Below are 22072 nucleotides of genomic sequence, written 5' to 3' on the forward strand. Positions count from 1 at the left end.
AACAAAATCTTCAAATTTCATTTTTGTAAGCTGCAAAGTTCTCAACTGTAAACAAATATTTTGAAATCTAGATGTGACAAAGAACCAAAATTACATAAAGGAGCATTACTGCAGCTCTTTGATGTGCAGATGAATTTCTTCCGATGTTCCTATATTAACAATTTAGTAGAGTAGTAAGGGTAGTCCAAAGCCTGGTGACCTCAACTGAATTTTCCAGAGGTACCTTTCAGCCAAAGAGAGATACCTATCTCTTCAGTAACCTTAGTCTAAAGATTATGATTCATAATGTTACTCTATACACAGTTACTTAATTCACTACGTGTCATCTTGCAGTCTCCTATCAGTTAAAGACTTTTTTTTTTTAAAAAAAAAATAGTTTTCTTATACTTGACTGCATAGTTACTAATACCTGTTAATTAGGCATATATTCATATTTCAGTCTCTATCAATAATGAAAGATCAGAAAAATTCTGTTTGTTACTCATCTGCCTGTTTCAGTTATTGCATCACCTCTGCTGCACAGCTGAAGCAGGGTTTTTTTTCAAGCCTGAATCACAAATAAGCCATTTCAAGCCTTGACTTGAGCAGGTCTGTTTTAGCTTAGAGTAGTCAGTAGCTTAAATACTACTGCAGCAGGAAGAATTTGCTTGTCTATCTAATCATTAGCAAAACAGTTCTGTTCAGTAATATTAATGACTGTATAAATAACAAAATAACTTCTTACAGTTTTGCATAGACATAATTCTTTTTTTAATACCTGACCTTCTTTTAATAAGCAAACTTATTGAAATTCCTTTTTTAATTATTAAATATTGTAGCTATAATAAGAAAGAGAATATTGGGTTTTGATATTTAAACCACAGGCGATAAAAAGAAAGTTTGCCTTTCATATGTGAGTTGTCAAGCATTTTGTTAAACATGTTTTTCATATAAAGATGATGGTAGCTACACTGTCTGAACTGCTTTAAAAATATCAATCTTTGGATATCACCAATGCAGCCTATTCTTCTACCTTCACTTACCTCATAATAGCTCGTACAGGATATCCAGTTGAAATCTAACTCTTCATACAAGACTTACTCCATCAGGATTACTAATTTCACTTATATTGTGTTAGTGCCAAGGAGACTTGCTCCATATAAGCAACACTAACACTAAAAATTGCCACAAAGTCCTGCTGCCAAAGGACTGACAAGCTAAAATCTTCAGATTGTACGTTCCTCAAAGTTTTCTCATGGTTAACTGTAGAAATTAAATGTTTTTAAGAATATTTTTAAGCAAATGGACCCTGACCCTCCCCTCACCCCTAATTTTCTTTCCACATACACATCAGACCCCAGAATCTTGAATGGCAACTCAGTTACATGAATGTGAAGTTAACAGATGAACACAATAACAGCAGAAGACGTGAAATCGCTGGCTGTGACTCACTCTGTGAAGACACACCTATTTTTCTCTAAAGAAAGATATTTGCATGACATGTCAAAAGAATATCTGTAACCACTAGGCAGAACAAGACTTCAAGGGCTAATGAATCTTTTGGAAACAAAGTTGTCTAAGGGACTAATTTTAATAAGATAGAGATTAGTTAAGTAAAAATCACCCCCAAACTTCCAAGACACTTTTGTCTAATTGGTAGGTATCTATATTCAACAGTGAAAAAAAGAAAAGAGGAAACTCCAAGTTTTTTTTCTTTCTTATTTTCTAAAATTAATTTACACTTACCATCACTAGAGTACTCAAATACCATCTTTTGCCACCTCGTACCTTAAAACATAGTTTGGAAATATGTGAAACCTTTTCTATGAAGGAGAGCAATCTCCTGAAAAGCTACAATGCCAACTACTGCCATCTTAGCTCTTTAAAGTAGATCATTATTTGATTATCAGACACACATGCCAAGTCATAAATTAACATTAAAGTCAGTGATGGGACCTGAACTTTGATCTAGTGGCTTCCCAGGTGAGTGCTCTGCACTTGAGGTAATAGAGTAATTAGACAGCTTTTCCCTCTAAAGGATAATTGCTAATACATGTTGGCTGTTGGAGAGGAGGCCCTCCTGAGGAACAGATATGGGTTTCCTTTTTTCATTAAAAAAGAACCTTAACTTTTTCAGTGGTAACCTTCAGCATATTAAAATGTTTAGTGCCTGAGTCAGATAGAAGTGTCGCTCTGAGTAACAGACAATTAAGCATAGCAGACAAGTGGGAAAGTAACACAATGGTTCTCAGAAAAACAACAATGGCCTTTAAATAACAGCTGCCCTATTAACCATTCTGTGTAGGTGTAGCCCATGGTACTGAGAGACAGTGTACAACTATTAGGGGTATTGACAAAAGTAACGAATTCATGGGATCCACAAGAAGCTCATAAACAGCCTAGACCTAACCTTTCCAGAGACCTAATTTTCCAGAGAAGATACCTCTCTTGGATGTGTCCCATTGCATATGTACAAATCTCTCTGTGTACAGAATGCATGGGTACAGTTTCTTCACTTTTCCTTAACTCTGGCCTTGCCCTCAGTCATAAATCTGCTTATATATATGCATGCATTTATTAAATAGATCAGATTAATAAACATCACTTGATCTAAATCTAAGCAAATTAGGATTACCCTGACAAAACCAAAAACATCACAGATACAGAATCTTAAACTACAGATATTCAGAAATTCTGATAGATGAAAGAGAATTTTAGAACTGGTGAATATAAAATCGAGTAAGATGTCTGAAGCTCAGTTTGAAATGTGCAGAAGTTTTCCTACTGACACGAATCGAACCAGCTTTAGAGTCTAAATCATTTATGTCTCATCCTGCCTTGCCTTACTTCGTCTGTGATCATTAGCATTTTGAAGATTGAATGTCCAGTAGGTATGACATGCCGCTAGTATATTTAGTCTCAGACTATAAATACCAATATTCCATTTCCTTTTAAGTATCTTTAACTTCCAGGAAGATGTTTTTACTTTCAGAAGTAAGATCTATCTCAGTATATTGCAGATAGGCACATTACATGGCTGGAGAGATTCCATGGGTTTCACCAGTCTGTTAACTTCATCTCTTAACTTTGAATGAGAGTGACAGGAATCCCTTCAGCTGGATTTCAGCTGGATTTTTACATGAGACAGATTTGACCAGCAGAACATCTTTTCCTTAATTTTGTATTTTTGCAGTCTTTCAAGAGTTTTCTCTAACATTTGCTTCTTTCTACACCTTTCCAGGCTGAACCGGCCTTCCTGGAACTCAGCACCTTCTGTCTGTCACTGAGTTAAGGCCACTTCCAGAAAATTTGAACTGTTATCATGGCAGCATTAGTGCTGCAGGTACAAGTGGCATGTCAGCAGTAGTAGATGGAACCATTTACAAATTGCATTAAAAAGAGAGAAGGTATGATTACTGACCCCTTGAAATACAGTGAAAACCCTTTATAGCTTTTTTGGTTATGATCCCAGACTGCACAGCAATTTTCATACGACAGAATGAAGTACCCTTCTGTTTTCAGTCCACATTTCTCCCTTGCACTACTTTACAGTCAGCAGTATGTTGGTAACTCTCTTCTGAAATAGATATAAAGTCAAGGTTCTGACCATAAGTGCTTATTGAAGATTGCCCTGTGCTTTTGGCACATTTAGAAACATTTAGTTGCATGTTCTATCTAAACTTCAGTTTGAATAACTATGTATACTAGCTACCCTGCTTGGAATTGCTCTTTCAAACAGTCTGGTAGTTTTCTTCATTGCTTTTCAAAAATAAATACTCGCACATATATAAACCTGGCATTTCATTCCCACAACAAAAGACATGATTTACTTTTTCTATTTACGTACTTCCTCCATGGACATTTTACCACATATCCTCAACAATAATCCTTTGATATTCATGGGGCTACTGGGAGAGTAAGTATCTTGCAGTACTAACGTGACGTAAGGCCATGCCCTTGCACTCTATTACATATGGGAACGGCAGAGAGAAACAATATGGACCACATCCTCAAAATTATTTATGCACCTGTCTTCATAGACCTTAAGTACATTCATGGATTTCAAAACAGTGCATCCATAATGAAACAAAACTGACAGAGTTTCTGGAATCCTAGATTAGAGGTATTTCCTATTCCTAAATGCAGCAGGTTTGTATTTGCCAAATTTACAAGTCCTGTACTGAGCTCAGAGCCCCATAGGCTGTGTGTTTGCACAGGAAGATAGTGCATGTGCAAGGAAGCAGACTGCAGCACAGGGAGGGGATTTAGAGTTTTACAGATTAAGATGTGTAGAGAGGAAAATTTCCATTGCAACATAAAGAAAAGGTAGGAGACCAGCAGCAAGAACCCTTGCTACACTACCTTATAGCAAATGCATCTCAAGAATCACAATTAATGGAGGTCTTGTGTCTGCGTATTCAATGCAGACACAATTCTCTTTTGCTGAGACTGCCAACATGAATAACAGTGAAAGCTACTTGTGGTACTGGCCACGGGAGGACTGAACACTACTGTCCTCCAAGAACTCAACCAAAAGCATTACAACCCACAAAACTTAATTTTACAGGTAGCAGATTCTGGGTCCAGTTAAGTGCCTTTGGAAATAAATTGGCTTAAAATGAAGTTCAGCTTTAGGGCTACATTGGTTGCAGTTGCTAAATCTGCAGTTGGGAAGGCTGTCTCTCTGGGATGTGAGATGCCCTGGTAAGCAACTGTTTACTTAAAATGCTGTGTGAATGTTTAGGAGTAGGAAACTATTTAACAAATTTACCATTTTGTCTGTTGACAGGTTACAATCCTGTAATTTATTCATCCCTGCATTATCTGCCAAACTCTTTCCAATTTATAGTCTATTAATTGGGCACCAACAGTGTGCCTTATGAGCATTGGATATTCATCCTGTTGTTTATGATTCTCCTCTGAGCGTGAATTGTTCTTGGCATCTGACTTCCACTGTGACCACTCAGGCTTCCGAGTCCTGCATTAACCTTCTCATGAACATCCTCTAATGTCATTTAAAACTTAATATTGTGGCACCATTACTTGTTTGAATGTTCACTGAAGTCAACTCAACCAATATAAATCCAATATGTTACCGAATATAAATGTGGTTAAAACCCATGTGTATTAATATTTTTGTTGCTGTTGTTGTTATTTGAATATGATGGATAATATTTCAGTATGTCATATTACTGACATTGAAATGTTGATAATATTTTGTTTAGGCAGGCATTGTTTTCAAAGATTTGCAGTTACTACCTTCTGTGCTACAACTGATGTGCACACCCTAGTTTTATTACATTTCATTTATGAATCTGGATGTGAAAAAAACTATTAGTTAACATTAAAAATGACAATAAACTACTGGCATATTTCTACTTAAACCTGAATTCTCTGTTTCTATTGCTAAAATTAAATTTTCCTAGTGCCTGGAATCTGAGAGATAAGTTTAAATAGTATAAATTAGTTGGGTTTGCCATAATTTGCTTCAACCATCTGCATAATCTGACTGCGTTATTAAGCATCACATTTGGCAGGGACATTTTAAACTACCTGGCATGGAAAAAGGGTGTTTCTTTCTAGTTTTATTTCAGAATTGTTGAAAGTAGTACTTTAATCTATTTCTTCATATCTATGTAGATGAACTTTGTATTTATTAAAGGATCAAACTGTGTTATGATGCTGGAATAACAGCTTCCTTTCAAATGTATCTGTTTCTGAAAAATCTCAAAGATATGCTGATAGAGAAGATATGATCCATGTGACATAACGACCATTTAGTAGTCAAAGAGGCAATTACTGAGCTGATGTTAGTGAGGAGTTCAGGGTGTCAGCATGACAAGATGAAACAGAATAGAGTCTGTATGAATCCAGGGGTTCTGTATGCGCTTTGTGCTCATTCCATTAATCTGAAATCACAGGCTCAACAGATCCATAAATAAGGAGAGCCGACATCCTTTAGGTATTGTTGGTGTTGTTATTGAATAGTGAGCTCTGATGTGTGGATGGCAAGGTGGTTTTATTTTTTTTTTAATTTTTATCCGAGTGTTTAATGCAATAGAAATAAGCCTTTGGTGTACCTCACTTACATCCATTTTTGTTGGCTTTGAAATGGAAAAACAACAAAAACAAAAGCTGAGACCAGTATTTTCTACTCACTGTGGCTTTCTGTGGTTATTCTGTTTTTACACGAATAACTGTGGTTATTCTGTTTTTACACGATTTTGCATTTGTCTGTGTTTTCTTAGATGCCTTTAAACATTATTGTAAGTCCCTTCACCCACTTCCAACCTGGCAAATCAGCTTTCTCTTTGTTTTACCCTGACAAACCTATTTTAAAGACACCCTCATCTTACTTTCTAAGTCATCAAACAAGACCATAAGGATCACTAAGGATACAAGGAAATTTTTCACACAAGGAGCCTAATGCCCTGATCACATTTGGGGTTGAGTAATTGCATTTCATGCATAGTGCATGAACACGTGCAAGAATCTCCTCTTTGCACTGTCAGCTAGACACGGCACTATGGATCAGGCTGCTATTTTTCAGATTGCTAGGAATGTTTTATGGAGAGAAATACATATCTGCCAGCAAAGCATTTTCCAAATGAAGATGGAGCATAAAACCACCCTGCAAGTAACACAAACTGTAATGGTGACATTTTGCAGTATAACTACATTCACTAGCACAATAAGAGGTAAAGAGCAAAGTTTTCATGTGCTTGCAATGTCAGGGAAAGTTGACAGCATAAGCGCACGGCTTGTGCTGGAAAAAAAAAAAAAAAAAAAAAAAAAAAAGTACAAGAGAGGCCACAGCAGTGTCAGGAAGGATTTCTTCCTGACAAATAGAATGTCTCTTGGCTTCCTCATTCCACAGCCCTCCCAGCCGGGTCCCACAATGGCAGATGAGAGCATGCCCTTTGCTTGTCAGTCCCACCAGTACAGCTGCAAGCAAACATCCAGATCACAAACAGAAGCTGTATTTACAATCTGTGCTGCTCTTTTCTCCTCTTTTGCAAGCATTTGTCTCATCTTCTCTTCAAGGAAACAACACTGAGTTCTAACAGAAGCAGCATATGTGAGCCTCTATCAACTTATTTTTGCTCTTTCCCCAGGAAAGAGCAAATAATACCATCACTGATTCATCAAAATATGAGTAAAAATGTATGTTGTGGTTTTGTTTTTGTTTTGTTTTAATGCTGCTGTAAAGGGAAAGGGAATAAGGGATATTGTTACAGTGAAGTATAAAGTAAAGCATTCAAATGCTTTTAACCACTTATCCTTTTTTCCTGCAACTATAAAGAAAGGTTAGAAATATTTTTAGAGGTGATTGTTTGCCATGGAAGTAAGTGGGTCAAAGTCTCCATGTTTGAAATTGTGTATCTTTTCTCATTATTTAACTCTGTACAGTGGCATACCATGTCTTTCTAGACTCAGTTCATAAAAATAAATATAATAGTTCCCATAGAGAAAAAAAAAATATATATATATATATATATTTTTTTTCTGTATTTAGAAAAAAAGAATTTAATTTCTTAGGAGGGACAGAACACAGTATTCATGTGCTTGTGATATCAAATTTTAACATGTTGCAGCACTTAGAGACAGAAAAGATATACTAATTTAAACCAACATTGGGAAAACAAACACGTAGATTTGGCTCTCAGAGGATAGCAGGTCTAGTTTCTTAGACTGAGAACTGAAAGTGTTGGCTGTCAGAGGTCTAGGTCCACTTCAGAAACTAAAAAGAAGTCTTTAACCATTCACACAAACCCCAACATCAGCTGACAGCTGAACAGGGATAAGATTTTCTTTTTTTTTTTTTTCTTGCCGTGTCCTCCCACCTTTGATTTATTTGAGCATTTTTATTTAAGGGAAAATTTCAAGACTCTGGTCTGATTACAGAAAATGTATAAAAACCCTAGATCAGAACATTGATGATATCCAATATAGACTATTTTTTCCCTAGTTAACTTCTCAGAGTTTTATAGCTGTCCTTGTTTATTTAGACTTTCCTCATATGGGTATTTTCTGTTGAGTTCTCTGTTGAGTTTCTAGTGATTCCTAATGTTCTACTTATTGTTTTGGCATCAAATTGGCACTAACTTCATGTCCTATGAGAACAATTTATATCGACTTTAAGATGTTTTTCGTGAGTGGAAATATTTAATTTGGAGCCCTTAATGACATAAATAAAGTTAGAATTACTTTCTTCTCCATAAAGATTACTTTGAATTAATTGCCCAGTAACTCAGAATTAAGTAGTCCTCCTATAACTTTTCCAGGTCTGCTATCGATTAAGTTCCCCTGCATAAATTTACATCAACCAGACTTTGTCAGATAAACTTTCTCTAAAAAGCACAAAGTTTAGCACAGAGCCCTGCGAGACCTCATTAATAACCTCCTTCCAGCGTGAAACTTTAGCATTTATGCCTATACTTTATTTCTATTTTTTAACCAGTTATTAAAAGAAACTTGACACTCTTTAAAGCACCTCTGCTGACAAAGTTTTTGTAAATCCGGATTTGTTACATTGCTCAAACGAGCCTTATTGTGTTTGCTGCTGTCATCTATGGACATACTTGGGCATCGGGTACATGCACAACAGGTCTGGTGTTGCTGCTCTGAAGAGCATGTACTACACCAGAAATCCACACAATCTCCCACACATCTGCCTGATTTGGAATCACGGGGGAAAAATATTGAGCTCTCAAAAAAGATATGTATATATATATATATATATAACCATAATCCTTTAATCAGAGCAGCTAGTCTATACCCATGAAACAGCCTAATTCAGGGAAAGCAGAGGATATGTAGTCTTGTACTCTCACCATAGGCCACTTCAACATAAAGTGGTTATACAGATGTGTTTTTTGAGTTTATAACAGTTTTTCCACTGTCAGGCAGTACAATAGGACTGTGAACCTAACTATTTCTTGTTATTTCTTAGGTCCCAGGAAGTTGGTAGCACTGTGGTACTGGTGACAGAGGGTCCAAGTGTAATGTTGCTGCAGCCAGGACTTGCTCACTCTTTTTGTCTGTTTGTGGGCCTTCATCAAGCTGCTGAGGCCAAGCAAGGTGGACCTGAGTTTCCTCTAGCAAAAGGAACAGGACAGTATTTGGTACAGTGACACCAAATGTTCTTGAGCTTTTTTTTTTTTTTTCCCCCCCCCTCAGATACTATATTTTCAGTATCTCCCTGATCACTTTTCACCAAGCTTGATGTTTGGGTAAAGGAAAGAGGATTTGCTACATCCTGTCAAAGGAAAGACAGAGTTCATCTTTGTCGCAGTAGCTGGCTTGCCAATTGATACCCCCCAAAGTCCCAGATTAACCAAAGCACGTGTTGCTTTTCACAGCAGTGGCTGACTGCAGTGCTGCAGAGGAGCAGGGACTGAGTCAGGGTGCTGTCAGAGCACAGAGGAGAGGCAGAGACTTGGCAGGAGGAACACTTGGGACGTGAGCAGGTCCCTGAGGGAGCTGTGGGAAAGGTGTTGGAGGGACAGGGAAGATGAGCTTGTAATACAAGAATGCACACATGAAATGGGTCTGAAGTAGAGGCATGCAGAGTACTTAAGATGCAAAAAAGTGTAGGAAACCGGAGTTCATCTTCTGCTGTTCTCAGAAAAAACTAATTTCTCTTCCATTAAGTTCTCCTTATTAACAGTCGTCTTAGACACCAGACATTTTCAAAGAACTAATGGTTTCTTCATCTAAGGAAGATGAATCTTTTTTACACAGCTAATTGTTAATTCCTAGAACTCCGGTGTAATTCCAGATTCTGAATTAATCTCCATCCGGCAAAACTATTCACTTTCAGGATGTAACAATCATATCACCCCTTGAAGTCACTCATTAAGTTCACCCTGTCTTATTCAATAAGGATGCTGAAATCCTGACTGACACTTTTGTTACTTCTTTGTTGAACTACTTTAATGTACTTGATTTGTTTTGGCTTCCTGAAATATTTTATGAACTGTTTTGCAGTGATCTAGAATTCAGCATGTTCTACTCCTTGAACTCACTGCCTCTGTAACTTCTCTGAATCTGTGTTTCATGTCAGACTACACATAAAATCCAATGTTAGCCTCAGTGCAAAGCCAATTATGTCACTGAAAATATTTCCCACCCCACTTGTCTCTTGGTCACCACCTGAGCCACTAGTTAGATCAGCACCTTACTGGTGGAAGGCTGGAAAGCACAGAGCCGATCAATTCAAATCATTCAATATTTTTATTCCCTCTTCATGAATTTACAATGGTAAGTCTTGCAAATCCTTTTGCATTGTAATATAGATTACTTTTTCAGCAGAAAATATGACTGTAATAATCATAAAGGGAAGTGCTCCATACTTAAGTTTCTTCATATCATTCATTATGTATATATATATATATTCTATTATTTGCAAGTATAAAGACTTAAGAAAAAAATACATTATTTCTCTAACAGTAAAATCTACTAATCTTCCCAGATTTTCTGCATTACTTTATGATACAGAACAGCAGACTCAGGATTTGCTAGACCACAGGAGAATGCTAACTGCTAATTCATGTAATCAATAATGAAAACACCATCTTGAGATATTTTAAGGAAAAGCCAAATGCTTCGCTGTTGCATTTAACGGATTGGACAGATAGCTGAACCCACACACCACCAGTGACTTTTAGCAAAATTAATAGAATTCTAGCCAGATCCACAGACATATCTAATTTTAATTTTAGGACCAGGCTTTGTTGCTGAACTACACAGTGTGAATTCCTGTGTGTCATAGGAAGGTGATCTTTCTCCTACTGCTGCATTCCTCCTCCTGCAAAGCAGAGAAAGGGTAAAAGAGAATTCTGCCTTCTCTCCACCTCCCACCATGTAGTTCTACCCCAAAATCCAGTCCTGCCCAAGCCCTCCTGGGCTCCAGAGCCAATGCACAAAGCTGAAGATCTTCTGCACTCATGCTTGTAGTGTGGGGGGTTGTTGTGAAAACTTTACATGCTGTTTTAAAAAGCAAAAGTGTACCACTGGATGGATAAAGAATCCATTTCAAACTATTCTTTGTTTTTTGAATCTAAATGTGACATAGTCTCAACAGAAGGCAATTTGATAGCCTTGCATTTGTACAGGTGGCTTATAAAACATGCATGTCTCTCCTCCAGCTAGTGACTATTAAGGAGAGCAGGTGATACACAAACACATGATCAATCCCACTGCCTGAAAATGTGGAACAATTAAGATATTTTATTGCATGCACTTCTCTGTAACTTTGTAACCATATTGGAATTAAACAAATCTACAAAGTTGTGAATTCTATGAAAAAAAATTGACTTAAAAAAGATAGACTCTTCTTCAATGATACCCTTAAGTGTTCTGAAAAATGAATTAAAGTTTTATTTAACTAACAATAACCAATTCCAATATTTCAATTTTCACTGAAAGGGTAGTGCAGCAGTTCAGTAATTTTCATGTAAGTAAATATAAAAATATTACCACTTCATATGTAGGAAGACACAAGAGAAAAAGACATGCATGACATGGATTTCATTCTCTGGTTATTCAGAATACCTCTTATCTTTCAGTCTGCTAAGTAAACGTACATTACAGAAAAGGTTGAAGCACTGATGGTAAGAAGGAGAATGGGAATAGGCTGTCTGATCTATAACTTTCATATCGATTTCAGTTGCTGTATTAGAAAGGAGAACCATCCTCCTCCTCCCTTGCCCCCCCCCCCCCCCCCCCAGTAGTTTTATTTACTGGTTATAGTTACTGGTTACTGCTTTAATTTACTAGTTACAGTCCAGAAAAGAATATTATTATTATTATTATTCTTTTGTTGTTGTTAAAGTACTTCAGAAAATGATAGAAAAATGTCTTTGGCAACCTTTGAAAAACTGCATGACTTTTCTGCCTTTTTCCACTCTTGCTATGGAATATCTATTTCTCCCTAATATGATATATGAATATATTTCCAGTAAACAGCTCCTTCATTTTGACAAAGACTTGAAGACAGGGACAGAAAAGTGATGGCAAAATCTATACCATAATAGATGAGTAAACAGTGTTGACTTTCTAAGTAGATTCTACCCTCACGAATACTATGGCATTATATATCTAGTCACGTTTTTCTAGCTCACGTTCCCTTAAAGCATCTCAGAGTATTCATGGCTAAAAAGGCCTACCTCCCTGAAATCAAATACAGACCAAACCAAAGTCTGATGTCTATAGAAAGCAAGGCCCTGCCATCTTACCCATGCAGTATGAGAACATCAAAACCCACATTTACTAAAATATTTCTTGGTCTTTGTGATTAGCAGACCACACGATTTCACTCTTGGTAACAATTAAGACTATGAAATGTAATTTTCCAACATGAAAACTGTAAAATACCACAAAACCAACAACCTGTTAAGCTTGTGTGACTTCACCCTTTGCTGAGTGAAGCTTGACAAGAAAAGATACAGCACAGTTCAAGCTCAGATGGACCTGAAACTATACTATCCTTTAAACCAAGGAATTTTCAGAGAGAGGAATGAGAAAGAACAGGTTAGTAGGTATTAAAAGACAGGTCCATCAACATAGTCAATGCCATAATGGAGCCCTCAGAAGAAATACCATAACTGGGAGGGTAAATATAAAAAAAAAATAAAAAAAAAATTAAAAAATAAAGGGCCACTGCAGCATACTAAAATACTAAAATTCCTTGAGTGGGAAGTAAATGCGTAGATACTGTTGCTGAAAGAATTTTTATGGGTCTAAACAGAAACTCCCTGTGCTTTCTGGATGGAAATAGCATAGCCTGAGGGACACAGCTGTTGCTCAGTCTAGTCAGAAAACCTCTTCTTTTTAGCTTTATAATTCAATCTAGTAGGTTTTCCCACTTTCACACAATGTTTTGACCTTAAATAGGGAATTTGTCGATTGGGTGAGGGGTGGTGGGTGAATGATTTGTCAAACATTTTGTATAACAAAAGAGAAGACCCATCTACTTTCTGATTATGCTCCCTGAAACTGAATGGTCTTCTATAAAAACAAATAGTGAACCAAGGGAAGAGAACTCACAGATGAACAGACACCTCAAGTTGTAAGAGCTGAGCAGAGAACGTCTTTGTTCTGCAATTGCTTTAGCAACCCACAGCAGCTCATCTTGAACTCACCTTCTCATTTGTAATGACTGCAAATCAAGCGTCACACAAAAACAAGACTACTCTGCAGTAGCTCAAACCAAATCTTTTAGACTATCTTACATTTTTAAAACAAACAAACAAAAAAATCCACCCTGTTTTTTTGTGAATAGCTTGGCTGTTTAACATAAGTAAAATTGTTTTGCAATGATGATAGACAAACTTTACCAATTCAGGAAAGTAGTTATAAACTGCCTTTCTTTCTTCCTTCCTTCCCTTTTCAATTAAGTTTGGTTGCATATTTGCACAAGACCAATTATCTTTTAATGTTTCATGTAAAATTCAAGAAGAAAGTGTGTGTGTGTGTGGGGGAGGGGGGGGGGGTTAAAGTAATATCAAGCAAGAGCCATAAAAGCATACTGACAGCATACTCAAATCAAAGAATGGGTGACACAATTGGACAGCAGATTCATAAGTGGTGTTCAGAGCAATAATAAAAGAATGAACAAGCTATAGTTCATATTTTCATTGTAAGGACAAGATCTGGGGCTCCAAAAGGGAAAATTGAGGTTGGGGGATGTTGGCATAAAAGATAACATTGCCCTTGTTTTTGAGCAGTAAAGGGATTGTTGAAAATGTGTTTTTTACTCTCATTGCAGAATTATGCTAACTCAGGAGAGTGCTTTAAGACCCAAGTTCTGTGGATATTAGCAGAGTCAGATATACAGAAAACACTGTGGAGGATTTAAAAGTATGAAAAGCATAAGGATTATATAGACTTGAACTGTGAATGAGGTTGAAGTGCATTCAAGAAAGCAATAAAGACTGGTGAACCAGAAACGCCTTGCTCACTTATGATAAAATATCTAGTTAATACCAAAGAAAAGCTTCAAATAGACTTGTCTGGTTCTTTAGAAAGTCACTATAAAATAATGCCGATATTCTTTGTATAAATACTTTCACAAATAAAGAGTCTCTTTTAGAAAGAAGATTGGACTTGGTAAGTAAGCAGCTTAAGCAGTAAAGAAAAGCATATTAAAATTATTTCTTAACTTGCAGAAATGTCGAACAATGGTCCATGGCCATGTTCCATAATGACAACTTACCATACACTGTTCTCAGAGCAATGTAGCTTCCCATGTTTTCAATATGAGATACATACCAAAAGGTTAATTTTATCCAAAATGGTAAAGGTACTCAAAAGGTAATCGACACAAGTGCAACAACTATTTACTTCTTCAGCCTTTCAGTCTTACTAATTTTCTTGAGTAATAGGGAGTTCACTAACTACTCTCTTCAGTAGCATTCTTTTTACTATTTTTAGTTAAAAAACAAAACTCAGACTAAGTGGACTATATTAATATAATTTGGCTAATCAGAATAAGTGATGAAATGCATGGAATGCTTTCACCTTAATTAGCTCACAATTCATGTCAAACTCACTTGTCAAAGTCAGACTCACTGTTTTTTGGAGGGAAGAAACAATATAGACAATATAGACTTTAAAAGTGCCTTGTTTTGTTTATGGTGGATCTTGCTAGAATTATAAGACTCAAGTGAACTATGCAAGAAATAAAAACACATTCCAGCATAAGAAGCATTATAGACACTAAGGCAAAACTCAGCATTTCTCCATCTGTTACCAATTCAAAATGTGATCCTCATCAGTTTTGAATGTGAGACTAATTTTGGTATATCAGCCATTCTCTTACTGTTGGGTGACAATTTTTTTTCCCCTTTTCAGCTAAGGAACTCAGAAATGCAAAAGTGAAGACTCCTAGTCTAAGTAGGGTATACAAAGCCGTAATAATCAACTATAGAAATTTCTTAATAAACAAATTATCCAACTAAAGCCAGGAATCTTTCTTACCTCTCTCAAAGCTCAGGGCTTTAGAGTTACTTGGAAAACATGCTTGTTAAATGCAGGGAGACTCTTACAGATGGTACCTCCAAAAAAGATAGTGCATCAGCCTCCCAGCACCCCCACCTCAGTGCCTGTGCCTCCACATTTACAAAGCCTCATTAGCAACTCATTAGGAACACTACAGATGTGACACATACAAACCTGCTCTGGGAGAGGGAATTGAGGAATCTGTACCAGAGAACTACATCAGAAACCTGAAAACAATTTAAATGATTGTTCAGAGACTATCCTGATTATTATATAAAACAAAAATAAATCACCATTTTTAGCAAATATTGAGTGAAGAAAAAGTTACACCATTTAGAGATGGAGAGGTTAAAACAACAGCTGTCTGGGTCAATTCCCAATTTATACTTGGATCTGCAGTAATAACAGAAGGAAGTTACAGCTTTTACTTAGTGCCTTCAGGAATTACTGACTTTATTTGAAGTCTATCAATAGCTTCTTATAGTAATGAAGAGAATCTTTCTTTCTGTCCTGCAGTTAGTATCAACAGCTCCTAAGTAATTCTTACAGTTTCTTCTTTGTTTGAAGCTTTGTTATTTATTATGTTAGAACAAATGCCAATTATTCATTAATTATACCTAAAAAAAATCCTGTGGTCAGAATGCACTCAGTCCTCAGCAAAATTCATGGCAAAATTCTGCCTTAATTCTGTGGAAGCAGCAGAAGCTGAACATTATTCACAGTCCCATTATTCACAGTCTAGGGATCAGTGTGCCTTTTAAGGCTAGAATACCTAGAAACGTACAGTTAAAAAGATGTTGAGACCTACACTTGTTCAAGGAAGCTCCTTGAGTCCATCTGTGTGTGATACTTCTGCCTAAGAACATGTGATAAGGATATGTTTAAGGTAAGTTTCTGATGGGAAGAAGGGTAGAAATAAAGGTAAAAGTAAAAGTCTGTCATACCTTTGATATAACTGTGAGTACTGGTCCTGGAATGCAGGGGAAGAAGGGTTGATTTGCTAATGCACAGATCTTAACATCTGAGGACTTGGTTATACCTTGTTACGTACTACGCTCTTTTTTTTTTCTTCCCACCAACATCAGTTTTATAGACAATACAGCTACTGACTTCAGTGAGGTATATCATAGCATATGTGGGAAGAGGAGTGTTTAAAAAAAAAAGCCTCTGGATACATCAAAAGTCAAAGTAATTACAGATTCCATGTTCTCTTTCTGCTGTTCCCGGCTATTCTTTCTTTCTTGAGTTATTTGAGCAGGATATATTTAATCAGAATTTTGTCTTTAAAACATTTAACCTGATAAATTATGCAAGTGGAAAATAAGCACTGATGGGTGAAGAAAGTTCTGAAGTTGTTCATGAAGTTACCAATGCTATGAGAACTATATACCCACAGTTCACAGGCCGCACACTTTGCCTTTGCTTCCTGGAAGGGCAAGCAGTTGCCCTGCACTGTGAGGTCAGGCAAAGGGAAACATGTTAAATATTTCTTACAGAAATATTCATATACAGAAATTCAAAAGGTTGATGGTTAAAATAGACCCAGGTGAGCATGTCATAAACTCTCTCAAATTCTGGGTAGTCTGAACATAAAAAATATATGCTCTCCTCTTATTGCATCTCCTTTTCTACTACTTTTGATTGACTGTATCTCTGTATCCTTTACCTTTCAGAGACTGTATGCTAGTTAATACAAAATTACTGTATGTTAAGAAAGGTGATTTGTCTAAGATAACCTACTTGGCAGTGATCTGCTTTTGGACAAGACCTCCCAGGGAACTAACGGATAAACCAGAAAAATTAATACAGATAACTTTGTCTGAACCTACAAAAGAGGTGGCATTGTCTCTTCCTTTCTGCCAGTAATTTTTAAGTAGGTTCTGTCATTTCTAAAAATACTTGTGTCGTTTGTTCTTGACTTCTCTTATCTAGGTGACATTCTAGGCCAAGAGGTAGTTGAACCACCACTTAAGAGAATGGTCTTGGAGACTCATTCTTTTTCCCCTAGGGAATACTCAGGAACTTAATTACTGGTTTCTGTGCTTGTCAAATGGACCTCAGCTCATCATCTTGAGTTTCCCTGGAGCAAACCAATACCAGAATTATTCCTGACTCACAGAAGAATAAAACTGCAGGAATAGTATCTACACACAATTATAAGAGAAAGAAGGAAAAAAACGCTTTCTAGATCCTGCACATTTTCACTTTCCCGTTAGCATCATCCAGTGTAACAATTTTACATCAAGTATGTATGTTTCTATCATGCCATGTTTCCAGCAACAGAATGCATGTTGTCACTGTAGGTCAGCTATGGATACATAAGCCCATGTGCAGTAAGTCTGACACAACCAGATGAGCCGCTTCCCATTCATGTCCTGGCCATTTAAGGCACCATCTACACCTGTACTCAATGGAAATACTGGGGTGCCTGATGAGACTGTGCAATTTGTGCCCTCGCTTGATTTTAGGCAGGGGCCATGTCCATCTCCAAGTCAGCAGACACAAAGCATACCATCAGGACAGCTTCAATTTAGAATTTCTTATACCATGGAAAGCCATACAGAAGGATAACCCAGCCAATGAACGTATCCTGTTAAGATATAAATCTATACTCAGAAAATTAAGATCCAGAGCCAAGCCTGAAATAAGTCAATAAAACAGTCAGTAAGAGTTGCAACAAGGTTGGTAATAAAAAAACTAATCCCTAATAGAAGCCATATATGAGTAGCTGTACTAAATAATTGTGCTAAAATACCATAGATTCTAATACTCATTTGCTAGGGGTTAAAAAGAAGCCACAAACAGTTGGGGAGAACATAATCTCCATTTCTCACTAAGTAGAAAAAAGCAACATTTTTTTGTGTGGGTAAGCTATATCCTAATTATCCCATTTAAGCTTTCGTATACTGTCTTCCAAGTACCTCATCCCAGCCTCATCTGACAACGAGATACTGGTGTAACTCAGTATGGCAACTTTCATTTACCTATGGTAATTCTGAGGAATTTTATGAGGGCGGATGTAATTTCATGTTGGTTGTAAATTACACAGTGGACTTATGAGAATAAAAACCTTTGATTATGGAAATTAAAATGCAAAGTTCCTAAATCTTCTATGAAAAGAGTTATAGGATGGAAAATATCAATTTCTTCAGCTTTTTTAAAAGCTGTTGTTAAAAAATGTAAGAAAAATGCAAATTTTTATTAACACACACACTTTACTTTTTTTTTTTTTTTTTTTTTCCCTTAAATTTAATGAAGCTTTCTAGTTATTAAGGTAATTTAGTCTCAAATCTCCACTTTCCAGTCCAGTTTTCATTATTTCACATGATTCTTTTACCCTTATTACAGAAGCTGGCTTTATTCCCAACTCATAAAGTGACCTGAATGTGCAAGGAGATATTTTCTAGCATTGATTTTCCTTCATTCATAATGTTAATGGCATGACTATTCCTAACTTTACTTTATATACTTTCTTAGCTTTTATTATTTTCATAATCCAAGAGTAACACACTTTTTTTTTTTTTTTTTTTTTCTAATCTATACGAGGTATCTTTTTATTTTTCTTCTAAATATACCATTTTATTTTATTTTATTTTATTTTTTTTCCCTCTAATCACACAAAAGGAGATATATGTGTTGTGTTTTTGTTGGTTGGGGGGGCTTTTTTTTTTTTTTTTTTTTTAATCTGTTTTTTAAGTAATGTCAAATGGTAATACCAAGCAACAAACATTTAAAATCAATTCTTGTTCTGTAATCCTTTCAACAGCTGTAATCCAGCTGATCAAAATTCCTCTCTGAAAATATTTCACAAGCCCTTTACCTGGACCATCTTATGTCTAAAGTACTATCAGCCTCATGTTAATATAGTCTGGGGGATGTTATACCCACACTTGTTAATGGAACTTAAGAAATAATGTTTTTCAAGAGAGACATTGGGAGCCTATGTATAATAGGATGAATTATTTTCATTCCCAGTATACAGTCTGCCTCTTTAATAAGACTGTACATAGAAACTACTATATATTGTTACCTTCCACTTATAAAATCTCATCCTTCTTCCTTCAAAGCATCATTTTTATTTTTTTTTAATCTACATTTTTCTTCTATTTTTTTAAGATTTTTTTTTGGGGGGGCGGGGGGGAGATAGCCATTAAAATATAGGAAAACTTATCCTGTTTTCATCTAGGAACTAAAAATTACAGTGTAAGGAACTAAAAATTATAATTCACAAAATAAAGCTTCACAATCCTTTATCAAGCCACTCTGATTCTGACTTAAAATCACACTGGTTTCTCTCTTCCTTGTGTGGAGATGGCATGGTTGTTTCTTTGTTCACAGTCATGCTACATGTTCATTGGCCACTAGACGTATGGTGTGGTATTAGCTCAAACAGATCTCCGACAGAGAAAAGTTCCATCATACAATGCCTGTTTCAGATCACTAATATCCATAGCTAGTCTTTTGCTGTACAGCTCTTTTACTGTGTGCTTTCCTAACAGGAGATTAAATAACCATAAACAAGTCTTTCAAAAAATTGAGGCCTTTATTCAGTAAAACCAAGCATCTTGTCTTTGAACTGGTAACCCTCTCTTGAAAAGGATAGAATTTTTAATTCCTCTAAATCCTATCTCAGCTTCCTTTACAAAAGACCTTTTTCTCTTTTAGAAAAAAAAAAAGACGACAAAATATCATCTCCGTTAAATTACTTTTTCAATAGTAGATGATTTATAGTTGATTAGGTAATTAAATCAAATACAAGTGGCTGAAAGTAAATCTATTTTTATCATCCCTGTAAATTAAAAGTTCCGCATCATAAAAAATCATGACCATCTTGAAAATGACTAGTGAAGTGCTTTTTATAGGCAAGTAGGATTTATTGTCAATTAACGTATTGAACTGTATAGTCAGCATAACCCTGTGCTCAAGACTTTTTAAATTATTGGCTTCCACTATCAAGCTGCTCCATATCACAGTAATGAAATGTATCTAGCTATTCACATATTGAACAATTCCTTAGGTTGGGTTTATATCTCACTATAACAACATTTCATTTTATTATTATCTCCAATCCTCTGTAATGAATACAAATACATTCTTTTTTTTCCATCATGGGTTTATCAATTTTCATTGATTTGCCTGTAATGAATGCAGCCAGGACAGGGGAGAATTTTTTTTAAAGAGATCATATCCACTAACATGTCTGTAAATTCAAAAAATATTTCACTCACAGTAACATCAATTAAAAGAAAATAAATAATTAGAAAGCCAATTAAAAGGAAATATGAATTTAAGTCTTATACTTAAATAATAACTGTAAAGAAATATTTGTGAACCTCTGTTTTTACCTGACATTTGCTTTTGCAATTTTCTTTCCATACACTTAAAAAATAAATTCTCATTATAGTTTTGCATTTCATATAGTTTAATTTGTTGTAATGCACCACATATTTCTTTGTCAATAAAGATCAACTTGACTAATGAAAATGTAGTTTAGAGTGCAGAGTGTGATTAGCTTTACACAAAGTACATGAGTTACAGTAACTCATGCCAGCATCTCCCCCAGCCACTACTCACTGAGTTCTTTCTCCACTGAAGTGCTTGCTGAACAGGGCAGACCTTAGCACAACGTATATACTTTCTACAATTTGGGTACTGATTTTTTTTTTCTTAATTCTGAAATCTAAATAAAGCCACATTAGTAGAAAATAAATATAGACATCTTGAAATGCACATCCCAACTGCGTTAGAAACTTTCACATTGAAAAACAAACTTCTAAATGAAAACACAAAGTGTTCTCAGTTGTGACATTTTATTGTACTATAACCATTGCATCTGCTTGTGTTTGGCAATTATATCATTATATGACAACATAATTTGATATAAAATGAAGTGATGCAATAACATCCTGGCTTTTATTCAGGCACAGCAAAAAAAGCCATGGAACACAATCTCCAGTCTATCCAGGAAAACAATACAGACTGCGGAATCTGACATATTGTATTTATGTGGTGCAACAGAATGGGACAAAATTGGCTGCATAAAGAGAAAGAGAAAAGAGAAAGCAGAAGACATCTATCCTTCTCACATATACATACATACACACACACACGTATTTATACACACATTCCTAATAGGTAGAGGACTTTGAAACAGATGAGGGAATCAAGTGCACCCTCAGTAAATTTGCAGGTGATTCGAAATTAAGCAGGGCTGTTGATCTGCTTGAGGATAGGAGGCTTTTGCAGATCCAGACAGGCTGGCTCAATGGGCTGAGGCCAGTCACATCATATTCAAGAAGAGTAAGTGCCAGGTGCTGCGCTTAGGTCACAACCACCCCACGCAGTGGGTACAGGCTAGGGGAAGAGCAGCTGGAAAGCTGCCTGGCAGAAAGGGACCTGGGGGTGCCAGTAGACAGCTGGCTGAACGTGAGACAGCAGTGTGCCCAGGTGGCCAAGAATGCCAATGGCATGCTGGCCTGTGTCAGAAATAGTGTGGCCAGCAGGACCAGAGGAGTGGCTGTCCTATTGTATGCAGCACTGGTGAGATGGCACCTTGAATATTGGGTTGAGTTTGAGGCCCCTCACTACAAGAAGGCTAGTGAGTTTCTTGAGCGTATGCAGAGAAGATCAAGGAAGCTGGTGAAGGGACTGGAAAACAAGAATTATGGGGAACAGCTGAGGGATCTGTGGTTGTGTAGTCTGGAAAAAAGGAGGCTGAGGGGAGGCCTCCTTGCTTTCTGCAATTACCTGAAAAAAGATTGTAGTGAGGAGTATCTTTCTCTATTCTCAGGTGACAAGTGACAGTACATGAGGAAATGGACTCAAGTTGCATCAAGGAAGGTTTAGATTGTATATCAGACAGAATTTTATTTATGGAGAGGGTGCTCAAGCATCAGAACAGGCTGCCCGGGGGGTGGAGGAGTCCCCACACCTGGAGATATTGAAGAGAGGCATGGATGTGGCCCTAAGGGACACAGCTTAGTGATGGAACTGGGTAGGTCAGGTGGGTAGTTAGACCTGGTGATCTTGACGATCTTTTCCACCCTAGATTATTCTAAGGGACTAGATTACTTCTAGAATCCAACTGATG

At 36.4% G+C, this 22072-nt stretch overlaps 1 long non-coding RNA gene across 2 annotated transcripts in view; it reads right to left on the reverse strand.

The window, feature by feature from the left end:
* The window catches only part of LOC118174397, a 236408-nt gene extending 221239 nt beyond the window's left edge, over nt 1-15169 (reverse strand). For both annotated transcript variants that reach the window (XR_004754641.1, XR_004754640.1), the window contains exon 1: nt 14962-15169. This is a non-coding gene — a long non-coding RNA (uncharacterized LOC118174397). The remainder of the gene's footprint in view (nt 1-14961) is intronic.
* Between the last annotated feature and the right edge of the window lie 6903 nt (nt 15170-22072).

This window comes from Oxyura jamaicensis, chromosome 14 (assembly GCF_011077185.1).
Source record: "Oxyura jamaicensis isolate SHBP4307 breed ruddy duck chromosome 14, BPBGC_Ojam_1.0, whole genome shotgun sequence".
NCBI classification, from domain to species: domain Eukaryota; kingdom Metazoa; phylum Chordata; class Aves; order Anseriformes; family Anatidae; genus Oxyura; species Oxyura jamaicensis.